The sequence below is a fragment of the Macaca thibetana genome, chromosome 3, assembly GCF_024542745.1.
Source record: "Macaca thibetana thibetana isolate TM-01 chromosome 3, ASM2454274v1, whole genome shotgun sequence".
NCBI lineage: Eukaryota > Metazoa > Chordata > Mammalia > Primates > Cercopithecidae > Macaca > Macaca thibetana.
In genome coordinates, this window is record NC_065580.1 from 63,033,538 (window position 1) to 63,056,755 (window position 23,218).

At 36.2% G+C, this 23,218-nt stretch overlaps 1 long non-coding RNA gene across 1 annotated transcript; it reads left to right on the forward strand.

Moving 5' to 3' along the window:
• The first annotated feature begins 18,006 nt into the window (after positions 1-18,006).
• LOC126951257 (uncharacterized) lies at positions 18,007-21,700 on the forward strand. Its single transcript, XR_007724404.1, has 3 exons — positions 18,007-18,080; positions 20,574-20,663; positions 21,632-21,700. It is a non-coding gene; the product is annotated as an uncharacterized LOC126951257 (long non-coding RNA).
• The last annotated feature ends 1,518 nt before the right edge of the window (positions 21,701-23,218 follow it).

A 23,218-nucleotide genomic window follows, 5' to 3' on the forward strand; every position in this document is an offset into this window, starting at 1 on the left:
GGCTAATTTGGGTGTCATCTTTTCTGGTTTAATCCTTCTACCCCCACCACTATCCCCACATCTGGAGATAAATTTATAGAATTTAGTGCCACTAACTAAGCACTCATCTTCTGTTTCTCTCTCTCTTTCTCTCTCACTCTATAGGAACTTCGTCTTCCAGCTTTATATGTCTAGTTTTGCTTTGTAGTCATTGTTCTATGGTAAGGGCCTAAGAAATGTTTGTAGAATAAAAATATCAATCAATGTATGAAGGAACATTAAGATTCATACCTGACCCTGGTTCTTTGCTTGTTTGCCAAGTGTCTACGGCAGTCTTTCATAACAAAAGAAATGTAAGTGCTTTTGAAATAAGTAGTGTGTATAATTTTTAAAGACATTTAACTGTATCTTCTCTTTTTTAAACAACAGCTTTATTGAAATATAATTCACGTACTGTCCATCCACTTACAGTTTACAATTCAATGACACTTAGTATACTTAGAGTTGCACAACCATCATCCTAGTTTTAGGACAATTTCATCACCCCTAAAAGAGACCTTGTACCCTTTAGCAGTCACTCCCCATTTCCCTCCAGTCTCCCAGTCCTAGACAATCACTTTTAGTCTCTATGGATTTGAGTCTCTAAGGATCTGAACCTTTCATATAAGTGGAATCCTACAATGTGTAGGCTTTTGTGACTGGCTTCTTTCATGTGGCATAATGTTTCCAAGGTTCATCTATATCCATTGCATGTATCAGTAATTCATTCCTTTTTATAGTCAAATACTTTCAGTTGCATGGCTACAACATATTTTACTTATACGTTCATCAGTTGATGGACATTTGGGTTGCTTCCACTTTTAGGCTATTAGGAATAATGCTGCAGTTCACGTTTTTCATATCTGGAAGCCTAGGAGTGGAAACGCTAGATCATAAGGCAACTCATTGTTTAACTTTTTGAAGAAATGCCAGATTGTTTTCTAAAAGACTACACCATTTTATGAAAGGATCTGAATAAACATTTGTCCAAAGATGTATAAATTGCCGATAAGCACATGAAAACTGCTTGACATCAATATTCATTAGAGAAATGCATATAAAAACCACTATGAGATACATTTTACGTCCATGAGAAAGGCTGTAACTAAAAAGACAGATTGTAATGATGATTGGTAAACACGCAGAAAAAGTAGAATCTTCTCTTTATTTTACAAACTCTCGCTCTACCACAGAGTGACTGCCCAATGAGAATATTTATGAACTGACAAGCGCTCCAGTGCTATAATAACCATGGTATTCTTTAAATATTATAGTAACATGACTTCTTAACTTTTGACATTATCTTTAAAAAAAAACTCGTAAATATAGATAAATGAACAAATATAAACATAGTAGTATCGTAATTTAAATTTTTCTGAAATTGTTTTTGAAGAAATAATTTTGGTATGTTTTTTTTTTTTTTAAAAAAAAAAAGAAAAAAATACTAGTATCAGTTTAGTAATCAAGTAACTCTCCTTCCATTCCTGACCACTAGCCCCTCAATCCTCCTCCCTAGAAAAATTCTGTGCCAATTTCTTGCTTTCTAAAAACATTTCATTGTGTCACGTTCTCAGTATGTATTGATAGTCTTTTAAAAGTTACCAGTGCTAGCATACTAGCACAGCAGACTATAGTGCTAGCATACTAGCATAGCAGACTATACTGAGCAATGCTTTTTTATTTCTGTGCAAACACATAAATATTTGTTTTTAAGTACAAAGATATAAAACTTGCCAGAGTTAGAAATTTTAAAAATATATTGCAAATAAGATAGCAATTGGGTTACATTTTTAAGGAGATGGTGCCAAACTTTTTAAAAGTCCACAAAGTATTTGTGACAAATGTTTTGATTTTTGTATTAACAACTTATCTTGAGAAATATTCTTTATCATTTCTACTTCATTCTTTTTAATGGCTATCTGATATTCTCTTTAATGTGTGTACCATAAGATCACCGGAATTTCAGTACCATCTAATGACTCATACTTAAAAGCGATTTTTATATATTCATCTTCTATTTATACCTATTGACATTGATTCCCTTTGCATTTTTATCTTCCATGTTTCCTTTATGAAGTACTTGTAATCTGATTTTCTACTTTTGACTCAATGAGAATAGAATGCCATATTCCTTAAAATACTGGAAGAAAGAAAAAAGTTGTTTTCTTGAAAATATAGGCAATAACATATATTTATTTATAAAGATTTATGTATAAATTGTATGCTTATTATAAAATTATATATAAAATGTAATTGTATATGACTACATAAATTATAAAATATTATAAATTATAAGATTATAACATAAATTTTAAAATTATATGCATATAATTTATGAAATATTCTTAAAATATGCTTACAGGCATGGTTTGAAGAATTGGACTTTTAAAAAGTTAAGGTATATCTACTTACATTTTGCATGTTTTTAATATCCCTTTAAAAAATCAACACACAGGTGCTTTTGGTCATCTATCAGGACAAAACACTATAGACATTGCCCAAAAATTACTTGAGAAAAGCAACAGTAAGAAGATGGTGGGTGAAATCCTAAGGAACACAGACATTCTATGATTGTGCTTATGAGGAGAGAATTAAAAGACTTAGTAGCCTAGTCTGACTTTATAATTTGAAGCCTGATTTTTCTCATGTTCAGCAATTCAAACCTAGGGAGGAAAATTTCAAGCAATACCACCCTGGTCAATCGTCAGGTCACTGGAAATCATTGCCTTTTCACCTGGAATGCATGCCACATTGCCCCACACATGGCTAATCCTTCAGGTCAACATGTCTCTCCACATTCTTTGTGGTCCCTCATATTGTAAAATCAACCCATCTTGAGTTTCATTACCTCCAGTTTACTGCTGGGTGGTTGGATAATTAATATTTTCCAGAAATTTGAACTACTAGGTTAAGGATACACCAGATAATACTTTTATTGTAACAACTGCAGGGTCTCAAAGATGTCAAAAACCAGGCCCCAAGCAGAGTGCCTTGGCAGGAGACATATCCTGACTTCCCTTAAATTAGACCATAAGATAGGAAGTTATATCACCATACTCTGTTTAAATTTCATACACTCTCTCTAGTTCTTTGTCCATTGAAGATGTTTTCAAATAAATTTATGTTGAATTAAGCTCCCTATTAATAACACCAAGAAGATGTTACAATTGAGTTTATAATTTGAAGCCTGATTTTCTCATGTTCAGTGATTCATAGTTGAAAATCTCCTTTTTATATAGGAACTTAAGCAAATAAGAAGGCTATTTAAATTATACTTAGAAAGCTAATTATATTTTGGGCAGCAGAATTACTGCATTTTTCAGTTGAGAAAATGCTGCCTAGAAGCTTATATTATTTTTTCATTATTTAATACAACAATGAGAGACTATGTCTACCTGAGATATTCTGTAATATCTAACAATGTGAGATTATTTCTATCTAACTGCTTTGCTGGATTAATTTTACAGTTTAAGAAACTTTGTAAAAATGTTTCATCATTAAGAAAAGATTATCAAGTGTAGTTTTTCATGACCAGCAGGCAATTGTTCAGATTTTTCTTAACCTAATTGACTTTCTAGATTCTCTAATGTTTCTGTAAGTTTCTGGTGTATGTTATCACTTTATATATGTATTTTTCTTTTAAAAGGTTTCTTCTTTAAAATTGTGTTTACTCTAAAACAGCCTTAATCCCAAATAAGTAGCATACAAATAAACTTTGAGTCCCATAGAATATATTCATTTAGTAGGCAATAGTCAAACCTTCTCATGAATTAGTAAAAATATTTTTCTATCTTTAAAGCTACTTTCTGGCTGGGAGCAGTGGCTCACACCTGTCATCCCAGCACTTTGGGAGGCCAAGGTGGGCCGATCACAAGGTCAGGAGATCCAGACCATCCTGGCCAACATGGTGAAACCCTGTCTCTACTAAAAATACAAAAATTAGCTGGACATAGTGGTGCTACTCAGCTACTCGGGAGGCTGAGGCAGGAGAATTGCTTGAACCCGGGAGGCGGAGGTTGCAGTGAGCTGAGATCGGGCCACTGCACTCCAGCCTGGTGACAGAGCGAGACTCCGTCTGAAAGAAAAGCTCCTTTCCAGGTTGCTACTGTAGGCATCTACAAATCACGCTGTTTTGAGCAGTTTTGTTTTGAGTTTGTGTCAGATTTCATTTGATTGACTTTTTCACCTCAGTACCACAGCTGTTAAAATTCATTAAAATACAAATACATCAACAATTGTTTTGACATTAAAAATATACAATTTAGAATGTTATAAAGGAGCTAACATAAATCTCTAAGAGAACTGTTGAAGGTTATTTTCTCTCTCTCTCTCTATTTTTAAATTTGTGTTTAGAATGATTACGGTGATTATTTGTATGAGAGGAATGGAGAGCACATTGTTTATCTTCTGGGCAATAATATGTATTACCTAAATCACAGTTCTATTATTACCTTTATTTTTTAAATTGTATAATAGTTTAAATTACAGACATAGTAATGCATTTTGTGATATAACTGAAGCGACACCCTATAAAAATGTATGTATACAGAATGAGTATATCTCTCATCTCCTCTTCCACTTTCACACCCGCATGTAACCAGTGTGAAAAGACTGTTGTGATAGTCTTCAGCCCTGTTTGCTCACTCAATGTATACAGGCATCAATGCACATTAAGAGAGACATTTATGTTTATCTGATTTTTAAAATTAATACATCATACATTTATCCTGTACCTGATTAATTTTAATTAACCATATATTATAGATACTCCTGCAATTAGACATGCATATCATCTGTATTACACAGAGTCTCAGACAACTCAAATAATAAAAGGATGAGCAAAGGATGTGAATAGGAAATACAAAGAAAAGCCAGTGCAAATACAGAAGGTTAACAAACATGAAAAAACCCTGATTGTTAACAAGGAAAATGCAAATGTAAGTAATGAGACATCTCTTTATACCTATAAGATTGGCAAATATTTAAATGAGTTAAGATGCTGGTCACAAATGAAGATGTAGGGAAAAGCTCCATAAATTATATTTTTTTAAAAATTATCTTTAATTTTTTAAAATAATACATTCAAAATGTAATCAGTGATCTATCTGCTTTTTTATCAATAACCTATCATCTATTTAATTAAACTTTTAACCCAGAAATCCTAGGTATTGTTTTAGTTTTAGATAGCTACTCCATATAAATAACAGCAATGATAAAAAAATGATGTTCATGTAGGGTGTTGCGATAGGTCATGGGAGGGAGTTTATTTGAGAGGGAAGGGTAAGGGAAAGGACAGATTCAAGCAAAGTAAAAAATTAGAAGACTACCAAAAAAGAGAGTAAGTTTATAATTCCATTTATGTAAGATTATATTACATGTATATATATATCTGTATTAGTGCATTAGAAAAAGTTCTATATCAACCTAAAATTTTACATTATCCAGGAGAAGACTTGTATATACTTTTTTTTAACACATCCGATTCTGATAACAGTTATAATAAACATACTATTATGACTGCTACTGGGAGTGACTTATTGCTCATAATACAATGTATAAAAGTTTTCCAAGGTTCATGCCGTCCTGGTGCTTATTGTTTCATCTGTGGTGATTAGTTCTGTCTGCTAGTACTATTAAATAAGGAACTGAAACAAGTTTAACCTACATTTTTTAATTCAATAAACTGCAAGATCACTTTAAAGGACAAACAGCAGGTGTTGTCTCTTAAATATTTAAGCAAGATGAGAATAATTAATTTCAAGGGTAAAAGTATATTCATATTTTCTTTTCATCAATGTTTTTTCCAAATAATATCAATATCAATGTACTTTTAAAAAGCATGTAAAGATTCTATGCTTCTGAAAGTGACAGTTGGTGTGATTTTGTTTTAAGTTTATGCTACTTACCCATATTAGTGTTATATAGAATCTTGGGATATGAAATTTATAGGTAACAATTAAGTATACAAGTATCAAATTAGAACTGCTTAACTTTTATTCTTAGCACAATAATTATGCATTTAAAGGATTACAGACAATAAAAATTAGCATTAATTGTGGGTCTTCAGGGTTACATACATTTCCCAAGCATCTGTTTTTTGAGTTTTTGTGTTTTGTGTGTGTGTGTTTTTATTATTGGTTGTTTGTTTTTGTTATTTTGGGAGATCTTAAAATTTTCCACTGAACATATTGTGGTAATTGTTTCATGTGATGTAATATTATTATTTTGTAGTTGTTCCATAGGTCTTGAATACTCTGCTTTTTTTTTTTTTTTTTTTTTTTTTTTTTTTTTATTGTTGTTGTTGTTCTCTTTGCTTTTCAGTTTTGGAAGTTTCCATTGATATGTATATTAAAACTCAGAGATTCTTTCCTCAGCTCTATTTGGTCTACTAATAAGCCCATCAAAGGCATTTTTGTTTCTGTTACAGTGTTTTTGATCTCTAGCATCTTAGGGTTTCCATCTTTCTATTTACATTGCCCATCTGTTCTTATATGCTGTCTAATTTATCCATTAGAGACCTTAGTGTATTATCATAGGTTTTAAAATTTTCTGTCTGATAATTCCAATATCCCTGCCATGTTCAATTCTGATGCTTGTTTCTCTTCAAATGGTGTTATTTGCCTTTTAGTATGCCTTGTAATTTTTCCTTGATAGCCAAATACATTGTACTAGGTAAAAGAAACTGCTATACATAGGCCTATAGTAATGTGAACATAAAGTGTGGGGTGAAGGGAATAGTTCTATAGTCCTATGATTAGGTCTTAGTCATTTAGTGAGTCTCTATTCCTCTAGACTGTAAATTTTACACATGTTTTTTTAGTACCTGCATCCCTACTATTGGTACTCAGAAAACAATACCTCAGAATATGGGGCCTTGTGAGAGAGGAGAAAGGAAGAAATGGGTCAGGCAGGCAGTTAAGGTGGGCCCTCAGTTAAATTCTTTCAAACAAAAGAACAGCCTGAAAACTCAAGCTGCAGGTATGGACAAGGGAACTTGCATATGGGGGGCTTGCCCAAGACATGCCCACAGCTTCATAGATAAGAAAGGCTACACATGTGATGTGCCCAAACATGCCCCGAATGGACAATTTTATCCCCTAACACATGAGCAGTAAGTGGAACAAAGCCATATGGAGTAACTAAAGCTAAGGGCCTGCATGCACACTAGGAGGATGGGGCAGAGCTGCCAGAAATTAGCACCTTATGCAAATGAGCTTGCCAGACCTCATTGGTTTCTTATAAAAGCCTTTGCATTCAACTGTAAAAACAGCAACCTTCTTCTAGGCCCCCTCTTCACAGCAGTGAGCTTTATTCTTTTGCTTATTAAACTTTCACCTTTTCACCCTCCAACCTCACCCTTTTTGTCCATGTTCCTTAATTGTCTTGGTCATGAGACAAAAACTCCAGGTGATACCTTACAAGTAGAGACTGCTGCATTTTGGTGCACTGGTGAGACTGTAATACTTGGAGTGCTAACTGCTTCAAATATTGAAAGTCCTTAGAAATAAGCCATAGAACCAAGTTTTCTTTATGACTTTCCCCACAACCCCTATCTTTCAATCCTCTCTCTCTCCCAAAGCACAGGATGAGCCTGTTCTCTAAAGTTTCTTCATTTACCTAGATTCTCAAAAGATCTCCAAAGAGAACCACAGTTGTCTTCTATTCCTTTGCTGAAAGGTGCAGTGAAGGGGGAAGATTTCTTCACTCCTACACCACCTTTTGGTGTGACAGGATGACCAGAGCTGCCTGGAATTGGGTATTTCTCTTTTTCCAAATCAATTAGGCTCTGATAAAACCCCAGCAGATTAGGCTCTGATTAAGTAGTTTTGCCTGAGGGCAGATCTTGTTAAGAAGAACAGAATGTTTTAGTGTATAGTAAGCATTCACTTAACTGTCAAAAGGTTCTTGACAACAGTAACTTTAAATGAGACAACATATAAGGAAACCAATTTTTTTTTTCTCATCATCAACTTTATAATGAAAAGACTTTGAACAAATTGATGTTATTCTAGGACCTGCTCTTTAGTCATTTCATTAAAGCTGCAGTTCCTAAGGACCTATCTATGACATTAAGTGAGTGTATTTCAAAATGGTTCCTTCTTCCCTCTGCTGCCAGAAACAGGAAATATTTTTCCTAAATATTTATTGTGAGAATTTGGTCATAATCCTAGAGGTAAAACTCACAAAAGTGTGGGGACTCCTGATAACTGAAGTTTTTAACTCTCAGACTCCTCTACGCTTAGCCTCCAACAATTCCTCCATTACAGTTCAGGTTTTCTACCCAGGCACTGGTTCCCACATAGGTTTCTGCTCCATAGGCTGAACTGTGTAACCACCCTGTGAATTCTTTCCTTCTGCTGCACAAAATCAACTCACAGAGACCATGGCATTGCAGTAAAGACAGAGTTTAACTGATGCAAGGTCAGCTAGGCCACACGGGAGACAGAGTTATTACTCAAATCAATCTCTCTGAAGGCTTGGAGGTTAGGGGTTTTTCAAAGACAGTTTTGTGAGCCGGGCGCTAGGGAAGGGGGTGCACTGATTGGTTGGGAATGCAATCAAAGGGGTATGGAAAATTGTCCTCATGTACTGAGTTAGCTTCTAGGTGGGGGCCATAGGACTAGTTGAGTACTGAAAAGACACTCAAAAGGCCAATCTTAAGTTCTTAAAGGGTAATTGGGAAAGTTGCAAATCTTATGACCTCCAGAATAAAGGTTGGTAATTATTTAGAATTCAAGCCCCTCTCATTCTCCTAATTGGTGGTCTTTCATTAGTTTTACGAGAACAATTTAGTCTTTGGGAAGAGCTATTATCATTTAAATCATAAACTAAATTTCTCCCAACATTAGCTTGGCCCATGCCCAGGAATGAGCAGACAGCCAGCCTATGAGGTTAGAAACAAGAAAGAGTCAGTTATGTCATAATGGCTCTTACGGTCATACTTTTGCAAAGGCAATTTTAATTGCCTCCATATCTGCTTGTTTTGTCTCTCCAGTTTTGAAGGCAGCAATTTGCTCTGTGACCTCACTTCCCTTACTGATTCAGGAGGAGTTGCCGATTTTTCTGTTTTCTTGTCACTAGAATAGACTGGTGACTTCCAAGCTGCTTACATGTGCAATTAAAAAGCAGAACCTCCTGTAAAATATTATTCTAACATTTTAAACTTGTTTTCAGGATATGACCAATATTTTTGACATCTTCTACTATTAAAAATAATACATGTCTATGAACATAGAAAAATAACAACTAACCAAAATTATCAACCATAACATTTTTCCAAAACATTTTCATCTCATTATTAAACACAAAATATTAGTGTTTAGCAGTTCTTTGAGAAATGATTTAAAAATAGTAAATTATTTTTGTCTTTATGTGGCTGAAGATAAATTTCTGTCTGCCTCTCTCTCAAAAGATATATTAATTATTTTATTTTATTATTTATTTTATTAATATACTTTAAGGTCTAGGGTACATAATGCACAATGTGCAAGTTTGTCACATATGTATCCATGTGCCATGATGGTGTGCTGCCCCCATTAACTCTTCATTTACATTAGGTATATCTCCTAATGCTCTCCCTCCCCCCTCTCCCCACCCCATACAGGCCCCAGTGTGTGATGTTCCCCTTCCTGTGTCCAAGTGTTCTCATTGTTGAATTCCCACCTATGAGTGAGAACATGCGGTGTTTGTTTTTCTGTCCTTGTGATAGTTTGCTCAGAATGATGGTTTCCAGCTTCATCCATGCCCCTACAAAGAACATGAACTCATCCTTTTTTATGGCTGCATAGTATTCCATGGTGTATATGTGCCATATTTTCTTAATCCAGTCTATCACTGATGGACATTTGGGTTGGTTCTAAGTCTTTGCTATTGTGAATAGTGCCGCAATAAACATATGTGTGCATGTGTCTTTATAGCAGCATGATTTATAATCCTTTGGGTATATACCCAGTAATGGGATGGCTGAATCAAATGGTATTTCTAGTTCTAGATGCTTGAGGAATCACCACACTGTTTTCCACAATGGTTGAACTAGTTTACAGTCCCAGCAACAGTGTAAAAGTGTTCCGATTTCTCCACATCCTCTCCAGCACCTGTTGTTCCCTGATTTTTTAATGACTGCCATTCTAACTGGTGTGAGATGGTATCTCATTGTGGTTTTGATTTGCATTTCTCTGATGGCCAGTGATGATGAGCATTTTTTCATGTGTCTGTTGGCTGCATAAGTGTCTTCTTTTGAGAAGTGTCTGTTCATATTCTTCTCCCACTTTTTGATGGGGTTGTTTGATATTTTCTTGTAAATTTGTTTAAGTTTTTTGTAGATTCTGGATATTAGCCCTTTGTCAGTGGGTAGATTGCAAAAATTTTCTCCCATTCTGTAGGTTGTCTGTTCACTCTGATGGTAGTTTCTTTTGCTGTTCAGAAGATCTTTAGTTTAATTAGATCCCTTTTGTCAATTTTGGCTTTTGTTGTCATTGCTTTTGGTGTTCTAGACATGAAGTCCTTGCCCATGCCTATGTCCTGAATGGTATTCCCTAGGTTTTATTCTAGGGTTTTTATGGTTTTAGGTATAAAATTTAAGTCTTTAATTCATCTTGAATTAATTTTTGTATAAGGTGTAAGGAAGGGATCCAGTTCAGCTTTCTACATATGGCTAGCCAGTTTTCCCAGCACCATTTATTAAAGGAATCCTTTCCTCATTTCTTGTTTTTGTCAGGTTTGTCAAAGATCAGATGGTTGTAGGTGTGTGGCATTATTTCTGAGGGCTCTGTTCTGTTCCATTGGTCCATATCTCTGTTTTGGTACCAGTACCATGCTGTTTTGGTTACTGTAGCCTTGTAGTATAGTTTGAAGTCAGGTAGTGTGATGCATCTAGCTGTGTTCTTTTGGCTTAGGATTATCTTTGCTATGCGGACACTTTTTTGGTTCCATATGAACTTTAAAGTAGTTTCTTTCCAATTCTGTGAAGAAAGTCATTGGTAGCTTGATGCCAGTTTTCAAAGGGAATGCTTCCAGTTTTTGCCTATTCAGTGTGATATTGACTGTGGGTTTGTCAAAAATAGCTCTTATTATTTTGAGATATGTACCATCAATACCTAATTTATTGAGAGTTTTTGGCATGAAGGGCTTTTGAATTTTTTCGAAGGTCTTTTCTGCATCTATTGAGATAATCATGTGGTTTTTGTCTTTGGTTCTGTTTATATGCTGGATTATGTTTATTGATTTGCATATGTTGACCCAGCCTTGCATCCCAGGGATGAAGCCTACTTGATCATGGTGGATAAGCTTTTTGATGTGCTGCTGGATTCAGTTTGCCAGTATTTGATTGAGGATTTTTGCATCGATGTTCATCAGGAATATTGGTCTAAAATTCTATTTTTTGTTGTTGTGTCTTTGCCAGCCTATGGTATCAGGATGATAGTGGCCTCATAAAATGAGTTAGGGAGGATTCTCTCTTTTTCTATTGATTGAAATAGTTTCAGAAGGAATGGCACCAACTCTTCCTTATACCTCTGGTAGAATTTGGCTTTGAATCCATCTGGTTCTGGACTTTTTCTGGTTGGTAGGCTATTCATTATTGCCTCAATTTCAGAGCCTGTTATTGGTCTATTCAGGGATTCAACTTCTTCCTGGTTTAGTGTTGGGAGGGTGTATGTGTCCAGGAATTTATCCATTTCTTCTAGATTTTCTAGTTTATTTGTATAGAGGTGTTTATAGTATTCTCTGATGGTAGTTTGTATTTCTGTGGGATTGGTGGTGATATCCCCTTTATCATCTTTCATTGAATCTATTTGATTCTTCTCTCTTTTCTTCTTTATTAGTTTTGCTAGCAGTCTATCAATTTTGTTGATCTTTTCAAAAAACCAGCTCCTGGATTCAATGATTTTTTGAAGTGGTTTTGTGTCTCTATCTCCTTCAGTTCTGCTCTGGTCTTAGTTATTTCTTGCCTTCTGCTAGCTTTTGAATGTGTTTGCTCTTGCTTCTCTAGTTCTTTTAATTGTGATGTTAGGGTGTCATTTTTAGATCTTTCCAGCTTTCTCTTGTGTGCATTTAGTGCTATAAATTTCCCTCTACACACTGCTTTAAATGTGTCCCAGAGATTCTGGTATGTTGTGACTTTGTTCTCATTGATTTCAAAGAACATCTTTATTTCTGCCTTCATTTCATTATGTACCCAGTAGTCATTCAGGAGCAGGTTGCTCTGTTTCCATGTAGTTGAGTGGTTTTGAGTGAATTTCTTAATCCTGAGTTCTAGTTTGATTGCACAGTGGTCTGAGAGACAGTTTGTTATAATTTCTGTTCTGTTACATTTGCTGAGGAGTGCTATACTTCCAACTATGTGGTCAATTTTGGAATAAGTGTGATGTGGTGCTGAGAAGAATGTATATTCTGTTGATTTGTAGTGGAGAGTTCTGTAGATGTCTATTAGGTCCACTTGGTGCAGAGTTGAGTTCAATTCCTGGATATCCTTGTTAACTTTCTGTCTCGTGAATCTAATGTTGACAGTGGGGTGTTAAAGCCTCCCATTATTATTGTGTGGGAATCTAAGTCTCTTTGTAGGTCTCTGAGGACTTGATTTATGAATCTGGGTGCTCCTGTATTGGGTGCATATATATTTAGGATAGTTAGCTCTTCTTGTTGAATTGATCCTTTTACTATTATGTAATGGCCTTCTTTATCTCTTTTGATCTTCATTGGTTTAAAGTCTGTTTTATCAGAGACCAGGATTGTAACCCCTGCTTTTTTTGTTTGTTTGTTTTCCATTGGCTTGGTAGATCTTCCTCCATTCCTTTATTTTGAGCCCATGTGTGTCTCTGCACGTGAGATGAGTCTCCTGAATACTGCACACTGATGGATCTTGACTCTTTATCCAATTTGCCAGTCTGTGTCTTTTAATTGGAGCATTTAGCCCATCTACATTTAAGATTAATATTGTTATGTGTGAATTTGATGCTGTCCTTATGATGTTCGCTGGTTATTTTGCTCATTAGTTGATGCAATTTCTTTTTTCTTTTTTTTTTTTTTTTTTTTTTTTTTTTGAGATGGAGTCTTGCTCTGTCACCCAGGCTGGAGTGCAGTGGCCGGATCTCAGCTCACTGCAAGCTCCACTTACCGGGTTCACGCCATTCTCCTGCCTCAGCCTCCAGAGTAGCTGGGACTACAGGCGCCTGCCACCTCGCCTGGCTAGTTTTTTGTATTTTTTTTTTTTTGGAGAGACGGGGTTCCACTGTGTTAGCCAGGATGGTCTTGATCTCCTGACCTCGTGATCCACCCATCTCGGCCTCCCAAAGTGCTGGGATTACAGGCTTGAGCCACCACGCCCGGCAATGCAATTTCTTCCTATCATCAGTGGTCTTTACAATTTGGCCTGTTTTTGCAGTGGCTGGTACCGGTTGTTCCTTTCCAAGTTTAGTGCTTCCTTCAGGAGCTCTTATAAGGCAGGCCTGGTGTTGACAAAATCTCTCAGCATTTGCTTGTTTGTAAAGGATTTTATTTCTTCTTCACTTATGAAGCTTAGTTTGGCTGGATATGAAATTCTAGGTTGAAAATTCTTTTCTTTAAGAGTGTTGAATATTGGCCCCCACTCTCTTCTGGCTTGTAGAGTTTCTGCCGAGAGATCCGCCGTTAGTCTGATGGTCTGATGGGCTTCCCTTTGTAAGTAACCCGGCCTTTATCTCTGGCTGCCCTTAACATTTTTTCCTTCGTTTCAACTTTGGTGAATCTGAAAATTATGTGTCTTGGAGTTGCTCTTTTTGAGGACTATCTTTGTGGCATTCTCTGCATTTCCTGAATTTGAATATTGGCCTACCTTGCTAGGTTAGGGAAGTTCTCCTGAATAATATCCTGAAGAGTGTTTTCCAACTTGGTTCTATTCTCCCCATCACTTTCAGGTACATCAATCAGACGTAGACCTGCTCTTTTCACATAGTCCCATATGTCTTGGAGGCTTTGTTTGTCTCTTTTTACTCCTTTTTCTCTAAACTTCTCGCTTCATTTCATTCATTTGATCTTCAATCACTGATACTTTTTCTTCCAGTTGATCGAATCGGCTACTGAAGCTTGTGCATGTGTCATGTCATTCTCATGTCATGGTTTTCAGCTCCATCAGGTCATTTAAGATCTTCTCTACATGGTTATTTGTCGAATCTTTTTTCAAGATTTTTAGCTTCTTTGCGATGGGTTCAAACATCCTCCTTTAGCTCGGAGAAGTTTGATCATCTGAAGCCTTCTTCTCACAACTCATCAAAGTCATTCCCTGTCCAGCTTTGTTCCATTGCTGGTGAGGAGCTGCGTTCCTTTGGAGGAGAAGAGGTGCTCGGATTTTTAGAATTTTCAGCTCTTCTGCCCTGGTTTCTCCCCATCTTTGTGGTTTTGTCTACCTTTGGTGTTTGATGATGATGATGTACAGATGGGGTTTTTGTGTGGATGTCCTTTCTGTTTGTTAGTTTTCCTTCTAACAGTCAGGACCCTCAGCTGCAGGTCTGTTGGAATTTACTGGATGTCTACTCCAGATCCTGTTTGCCTGGGTATCACCAGTGGAGGCTGCAGAACAGCGAATATTGGAGAATAGCAAATGTTGCTGCCTGATCGTTCCTCTGGAAGTTCCTTTTAAAAGGGCACCCAGCCATGTGAGGTGTCCGTCTGCCCCTATTGGGAGATGCCTCCCAGTTAGGCTACTCAGGTCAGGGACCCACTTGAGGAGGCAGTCTGTCCATTCTCAGATCTCAAACTCTATGCTGGGAGAACCACTACTCTCTTCAAAGCTGTCAGACAGTGACGTTTAAGTCTGCAGAAGTTTCTGCTGCCTTTTGTTCAGCTATGCCCTGCCCCCAGAGGTGGTGTCTATAGAGGCAGACAGGCCTCCTTGAGCTGCAGTGGGCTCTACCCAATTTGAGCTTCCCAGCTGCTTTGTTTACCTACTCAAGCCTCAGCAATGGCAGGTGCCCCTCCCCCAGACTCGCTGCTGCCTTGCAGTTCAATCTCAGATTGCTGTGCTAGCAATGAGTGAGGCTCCATGGGCATGGGACCCTCTGAGCCAGGTGCGGATATAATCTCCTGGTGTGCCATTTGCTAAGACCATTGGAAAAGCACATTATTAGTGTGGGAGTGACCCAATTTTCTAGGTGCCATCAGTCACAGTTTCCCTTGGCTAGGAAAGGGAATTCCCTGAGCCTTTGCACTTCCTGGGTGAGGTGATGCCTCACCCTGCTTCAGCTCATGCTCAGTGGGCTGCACCCACTGCCCAACAAGCCCCAGTGAGATGAACCTGGTACCTCAGTTGGAAATGCAGAAATCACCCGTCTTCTGTGTCGCTCACTCTGGGAGCTGTAGACTGGAGCTGTTCCTATTCGGCCATCTTCTTGGCACCGATGCATTCATATTTTATGCCATTCTGGGATTAAGTTACTTTTTTAACTATAGTACTTTGAATATTTTATTTTATTTTATTTTTTTATTTTTTATTTTTTTTTTGAGACGGAGTCTTGCTCTGTCACCCAGGCTGGAGTGCAGTGGCCGGATCTCAGCTCACTGCAAGCTCCGCCTCTCGGGTTCACGCCATTCTCCTGCCTCAGCCTCCCGAGTAGCTGGGACTACAGGCACCCGCCACTTCGCCCGGCTAGTTTTTTGTATTTTTTAGTAGAGACGGGGTTTCACCGTATTAGCCAGGATGGTCTCAATCTCCTGACCTCATGATCTGCCCATCTCGGCCTCCCAAAGTGCTGGGATTACAGGCTTGAGCCACCGCGCCTGACCAGTACTTTGAATATTTTAACCACTATTATTTGTAACCTATCATTGCTCATGAGAATTCCAGTGTTAATATATTCTCTCTAGTACGTTTTAAAATATTCCTTGCATTTGAAATGCAAAGTTTTCTCACCATAATGTATCTATGTGCTTTTTAAATTTGAAGATTTATGGCTTACTTCAACTTTTAAAATGTGCAGAATTTATCTCTTTAAATATTGTCTCTTACTCATTCTCCTTATCAATCCAGCATCCCTGAAAGATGGATATTTGTACTTCTCAATCCATTTTCTTGCATTTTTATTTATCTTTCACATTTTCCTTCTCTAGCTGTTGTTTCCTTAGTGATTTCATCCCTTCTAACATCTAATTTCTTAATTTTCTATTGAAGTTTTTCCTCTTATGGTTATTTTTAATTACAATCACTGAATTTTTCATATTTCTATGATTTCTAAATATTCTTTATCAAATTTACCTATCTACATCTATCTTCTATCTGTGTAAATAAATATACATTGAAAACAATTGATAAATAGAGGACACATACATCAGCTGATCTTGTTTTATGACTGTTCCCCCTCTTTTTTTGCCTTAAGGATTTTAACCTTATTTACTTTGAAGTCATTTTTTAAATGACTGTATTTGGGAGGTTTTTAACTGTATTTAATGGATTTATATTTCCTCTTTTGCTTTGGATTTCTTTTTTCTTAGCTAGTCTCATTTGAGAGTAGTCCTCTTCTTTTGCTTGACCCTTCCTTGTGCATTGCATGGGCTCACAAAGCAGGGAAATGCATACCTGCATTCCAGTTCTTATTTTATAAGGTGGAGAATTATGATTCAAGAGAAAATTATAGCTCCTGTCTTCCAACAAAATGCAGCAGCCAGGTATTCATTTGTCTTTCTTCCTCCTAATTTCACCACCAGCAAGGAGAACATACAACTGTAAATAACCATCTAGTTACAATCATGAACAAGCAGGGCGAGCTTTTACAACTTTTGTACATAATCAAGGAGCACAGCTGATCCTCTTATTTCCTGTGAAGGGCCTGATTCTGGATCCTGACGATTTGTCAGGTTTCAGTGTCTTTTGGATAGGATTTGGGACCCCAGGCTCTGCTACTGTTCCCAATATTCATACTTTAGTGAACACCAGTATCGTTGGGCTCAGAGATGTGCGTTTCCATCTTGTGTCTATGTGGCAGGTAGTCTTCTATCCATCTCTATTTCTTTTAGTGCATCTGTGAATGTTTGATGAAAAAAACTTATATCTATTATTTTAATATTTTTGTTATGAAGTGAGAAGGCTCCCTGTGTTCTTTTTCATCCATTTGCCATAAGTACTCTTCCCTGAACCATTACTAAAAATAACTACTTCAGTCATGTAGTATATAGATGGTTGCTTTACTTTCCCTTTTTCTTCCTAAATCCTAAAAGCACAAAGGCAGACCTTTCTCCATTCCAAATTGTTGTAGAATTGGAATGCATTTGGACTGTTAAAGAACACCATAAGCATCAAATGTATTGGAATTAATATATTATCATCTTTTAGATTGTCTCCATTAGTCACATGCACAGATCTTTTTGCCATGATCTAATAAAGATCTATCCTGTTGATCTAGTTACACAAGGAAAGTTAACACAGCAAAATAATATAGTGAAACATCCATCATTCTTTTTTAATTCAAATTTTGTCATTGTATTTCAAAGTCTGAAAACTGATTCTCAACAGTAAACTTGCCACATCATTTAATTTACTTTTATGCTTATTTTTCTTTCACAATTGATGAATTTTTTTTTTTTTTTTTTTTTTTTTTTTTTTTTTTTTGAGACAGAGTCTCGCTCTGTCGCCCAGGCTGGAGTGCAGTGGCGTCATCTCGGCTCACTGCAAGCTCCACCTCCAGGGTTCACGCCATTCTCCTGCCTCAGCCTCCCAAGTAGCTGGGACTACAGGCACCCGCCGCCACGCCCGACTAATTTTTTGCATTTTTAGTAGAGACGGGGTTTCACCATGTTAGCCAGGATGGTCTCGATCTCCTGTCCTCGTGATCCACCTGCTTCGGCCTGCCAAAGTGCTGGGATTACAGGCGTGAGCCACCGCACCCGGCCTGATGAACTATTAAGGCATGTACAAGAGAGTATGTATTTTCTGAAGCACTTGAAAAAATCAGGTATAAATTTTGCAGTTTGAACATCAAGGGTTTTATTTCAGAATAATTTCTTCTAAAGAAAATGGAAGTTAGAACATGAGTTCTGGAGCCAGGGTGCCTGAATTTGAATCTAGTCTATGCCAATTACTCATCACATTGCCTTAGGTAAGTTACTTACCCTTGCTGTTCCTCAGTTTCCTAGCCACTACAATAGGATTATTATATTACCTGCTTCAGGAGATTATTGTGATATTCAAATAATTAAAATATGTACAGTGCTTAGAAGAGTGTCCAATATCGAGTAAGCATGTAGTCTTAGCAGTTACAGAAACTTAGAGTCAGCAGTCTGTGTTTGACAAACGTAGTGGAAATAACAGTAAAGGTATCCTGTGTTATTATTTATCCATGGTAGTTTTATTTTTCCTTTTTTATTTTTAGAGACAGCGTCTTGATCTCTCATTCAGGCAAAAAAGCAGTGGTGTAATCATAGCTCACTGTAGTCTCTCACTCCTGGCCTCAAGATGTCCTCCCACATCAGTCTCCCAAGTAGCTGGGACTACAGGTGTGAGACATCACCCCTGGCTAATTGTTGTTTTTTATTTTTTGTAGAAACGGGGCCTCACTCTATTGCAGGCTGCTCTGAAACTCCTGGACTCAAACGGTCCTCCCCAAACCTGGGACTCCTGAAGTTCTAGGATTACAGGAACGAGCCTCCTCACCTGCTCACATAATAGTATTAATAACTGTGGTCTGTTTTCCAAGACCATATAAGCTTTCAATTAAAATGGTGCAGTATACCATAAGTAATAAATTTTCCCCAATCTTTGCCCCTCTCTGCTTCTAAAGAACCTTTGATCCCTTAAGATTTCTTTCACTTTTTTTTTTAAGTGTCCCCATGGGGCATTTAAAATTACACATTTAAAGTTGGCTTTCATCAGCTGTGCCACTACTGTCCACTCACTCTGGATGAGGGGCTAATGTTTGTGCTTGCTGTTCTCACTGTACAGCCAGCCTCCCATTGCTTTCTATGCAGTTGCCCTAAGTGCCAACATTTGCTACTGCTTCAGAGTAGGTGCTAAGGAAGATATCAAGGCTACCCACTACAGGCTCAGGAAATAAGCTGTAGTGTGTGCCCTAAGAATGCTGTGCTGTGAGATCCAGATGTCAAAACTACACCGCATTATTCATCAGTCGGGAAGCTACAACTCCTACTGCAGTTGTGTTAAGATTCTCAGTCTCGCACACTAACTTTTGTTTGAAAATAATTCTTGAACCTTTTATTTATATCCTTATCCTTACAACACCTATGCAAATCTATGGGAAGCTTGGACTAGGATACAAACCTAGTGTGAATTTTACTGTGGCAGGTCGGGCGCAGCAGCTCATGCCTGTAATACCAGCACTTTGGAGGGCGGAGGCGGTCGGATCACCTGAGGCCAGGAGTTCCGGACCAACCTGGCCAACATGGTGAAACCTCGTCACTACTAAAAATACAAAAGTAGCCGAGCGTGGTGGCGCATGCCTGTAATCCCATCTACTGGTGAGGCTGAGGCAGGAGAAGATCTTGAGCCCGGGAGGTTGCAGTGAGCCGAGATTGCGCCACTGCGCTCCAGTCAGGGCGACGAGGGAAACTACGTCTTAAAAAAAAAAAAAAAAAAAAAAAAAGAGGTTTTTATTATGCCATCTTTGGTTTAAAAAAAAAAAAAAAAAAAAGAATTGGGTCAGCTTGCATAGGTAGTCTCAAACTGAGACACAGCTAATAGGAAATGAGAGCAAGATTTCCTTATTAGAAGCCATTGCTTACGAAATAGCCGAAGCTACACAGGAGAGTTTATAGCTCTGGATAGAGACGTTCTTATTACCTTGGAGTAATTTTGAAATTTATTGCAGTAACGATTGCCTGACATTTTGCAAAAGGTAGATCTTAATTAAATTGTTCTAAATTTTATGTGCATTTTAATAAATGTTTTCACTATCATTAATTTTAATATAAATTTATCTTATTTCTAGGGCAAGAAAATAGTTAATTTCCTACTGGAATAAGTTTTAAAATTGGTAATTGCTGATTGTTAAATGAAATACAAAACTTTTGCTAAATATCTTATAACTTACAAATTTTGATGTGGAAGTGGGAAATGGGTATTTAAGAAAGAAATAATATACATATTAGATTACCCAGTATATTGAGTTAATACTAGTCTTTGACTTTTCATATTGGGGTTTTAAACATTCTATTTTTCAGCCTCTTGGTTTATGACCTTACAGAAACTTTCAATGAAATTAGAGCCTTGTAATTCTACACACGGTGCACTTTTTCACTGCATAATAAATATAAAATTGTACCTGTACCTTGGGTCCTATTGCAGTTCACTGGGAGTAGTAATTGAACAAAAACTTTAACTGCTTAAAGTATTGAACTGTTTAAATTATTTTTTTGTTCGAGTAATAAAACTAATCATGAAACTAAGCCAGTGAAATCACATATTCAGTGTTACAAATAATATCGTTAAATGCTTATATAAAGCTAAGCATTTGTTACCATGAAAAGCCTATTTGTTGAACAGCCAATAAAGTTCAAAGAATTTTATTTTTGCAACCCAACACTTTCTATATGGAGAAAGGTGTTTACTGCAAATTGTGTTCTCTTTTGCCAATTAGCACTTGCCACTGATTCAGAGTTAGAAGACCCCTGCCAAGCAAAGTGATTGCTGAGAATTTCTTTCCTGCTGATAAAATGGAAAAGATTATGTAAGTTTTGTATTGTATTTTTATTGAAAATGATCCAATGTGACATTTTAAGTATAACATAATATAGAATAAATATTAGGTAAAAATATGTTTTTATCATTTTTTAATTAACTTTAAAAAATATTGATACACTAAAAGGTTAGTAGACATGTTAGGGACACTTTTTTGTTGTTATTGTGTTGTTTTTTTAAGAACAAAAGTTCTTAGGAATAAATTTTCTATGCTGATATCACTACAAATGTCACATAAGCATGTTAAACTATACCTAATTTCCATAGGAATGTAAAGCAATTAGTATTCCAATGAAAGTTTGTAATATGGATTCTCTTTCATCTGTGTCTTTTTAAAAGTTTATAATTGATCTCTGACAACATAATTTTGTTTCATTTAGGTTGAGGCTTCTCTGTGGAGCCTGAGTTCTTCATCATGACCTTAACATAGTAGGCAGTATGTGTATGTCTATAGTAGCAAGTAGTAATGTTTTATAATAATGAATCATAAATCATATGATGTAAAAGCAGGTTTTAATGTATATAACCACATTTTATATACTATTTTAAATGTGGAATAATTTAATGTTGAATAGTGAGTTATATAACTGGGTTCCACTGTTTTATAGACACTTTGCATTGAGTTTCAAATTTCATTTCATTTTTTTTTTTTTTTTTTAAATAGACACGAGGTCTGGCTATGTTGCCTAGGTTGATCTCAAACTCTTGGTCACAAGTGATCCTCCCGTCTCGGCCTCCCAAAATGCTGTGATTACAGGCGTGAGCTACTGCACCTGGCCTCAATTTGTATTTCTTATTTAAGTTATGGTTGGCTTTCAACTGAAAGTCTGGCATCTAGGTGACTCTTTCTTTCAAAAATGAGATATAAATATCTAATCGATGGAATCGACAAGTTTTAAAATTTTTTGAAATTGTATTAATCCAAAGTAATACTTTTTTTTTTTTTTTTTTGGACAGAGCCTCACACTTGTTACCCAGGCTGAAGTGCAATGGTGCGATCTCGGATCACTGCAACCTCCACCTCCCGGGTTCAAGCAATTCTCCTGCCTCAGCCTCCCAAGTAGCTGGTATTTCAGGCATGTACCACGAAGTCCGGCTAATATTTTTGTGTTTAGTACAGATGAGAGTTCATCATGTTAGTCAGGCTGGTCTCGAATTCCTGACCTCAGGTGATCCACCAGTCTTGGCCTCCCAAATTTCTGGAATTACAGGCATGCACCATCGTGCCAGGCCCGAAAGTAATAACTTTAAAAAAATAGAAATTATTTTGAAATTAAATGCATGTTATTTCAAAAGAACAAAAGTTTGCCAATTATACTGGTATGTTTCAGTGAAACATACTATGATAAACATAACTTCTCAACAACATGTCAAATATTGCATAGTCCATGTATTAAATATTTAATCTCACATTATAAAAAAAGAAATTTTTATTCAATGGTTACTCTATCAACAGAATATTAGCCCATTTGCTTTATTTCATGGCTTCATTAATTATTTTTCTCTGATTTGGACTTTCAGATATATGTTACTGTCTGTCTTCTAAAAGTTTTAGTGATAATATAGAATTATTAATATAACCATAGAGGGCTTCTCATAAAAGAAACTAAAAGTAAGTTGGTAGGGTTCCTAATGTAATTTCAGTTTTTTTGTTTGCTTGTTTGCCTTGTTTTCAGATTGTCATTGCAGCAAGAGCAGGCATTATATAAAAAAGTGATCTGTCGTATCTTGGGATTAGCTTGGGGCAAGAAGTATATGTTGAAACTTTTTCACACTGAAGTGTGGAATGTGTATATCCATACAAATTGAAGCCTATCCATGTATTTAATATTGGCTTCTGTTTTTTTGGTGATATGTATATTTGTATTTCCATTTTCAGAACTATCATAGAAAAATAGATATTTTCTGATTTCATCTTTCTAATATATGAGTCAATTAATTTGTTCAAAAAGCATGTATTATTGTGTACCAGTCACCATTCTAAGCACTAAGAACATAAAAAATAAACTGTAAGATACTTCATTAGGAATGACAGATATTAGAAAGATAATCACAAAAAGCCTGAGTGGTCGTTTATAATAAAAATGTGCAAAAAGTAAAGGTATCTAAGTGGGAGAAAATAAACACAAGACAAGACATGATAAACAGCAGGGTGACTAAAAGCAGTTTGGTATCATATGTCAGATGTAAGAAAAATGTTAAACAACTTTATTGGGATGTAATTCACATATCGTATAATTCACTCATTTAAAATATAAAATTCAGTGATTTAATGTTTTTTAGCAAATATGCCGAGATGTACAAATATCGCTCCAATATAATTTTAGAACATCATAAGATATATTTTTAATAGGCATTCCAACACATATTATAAATACTTAATATTTTAATTAATTGTCACTTTAGAAGAAATACTTGAATCATACATGGTATTAACCTCCTTAAAGCGCTATTATGAATTACTTGGCATATTTCACAGACAAGTACAAATGACACATAACTTGAAATTTACTCTTTTGAATTAATGCTGGCTAGATAGGTTGA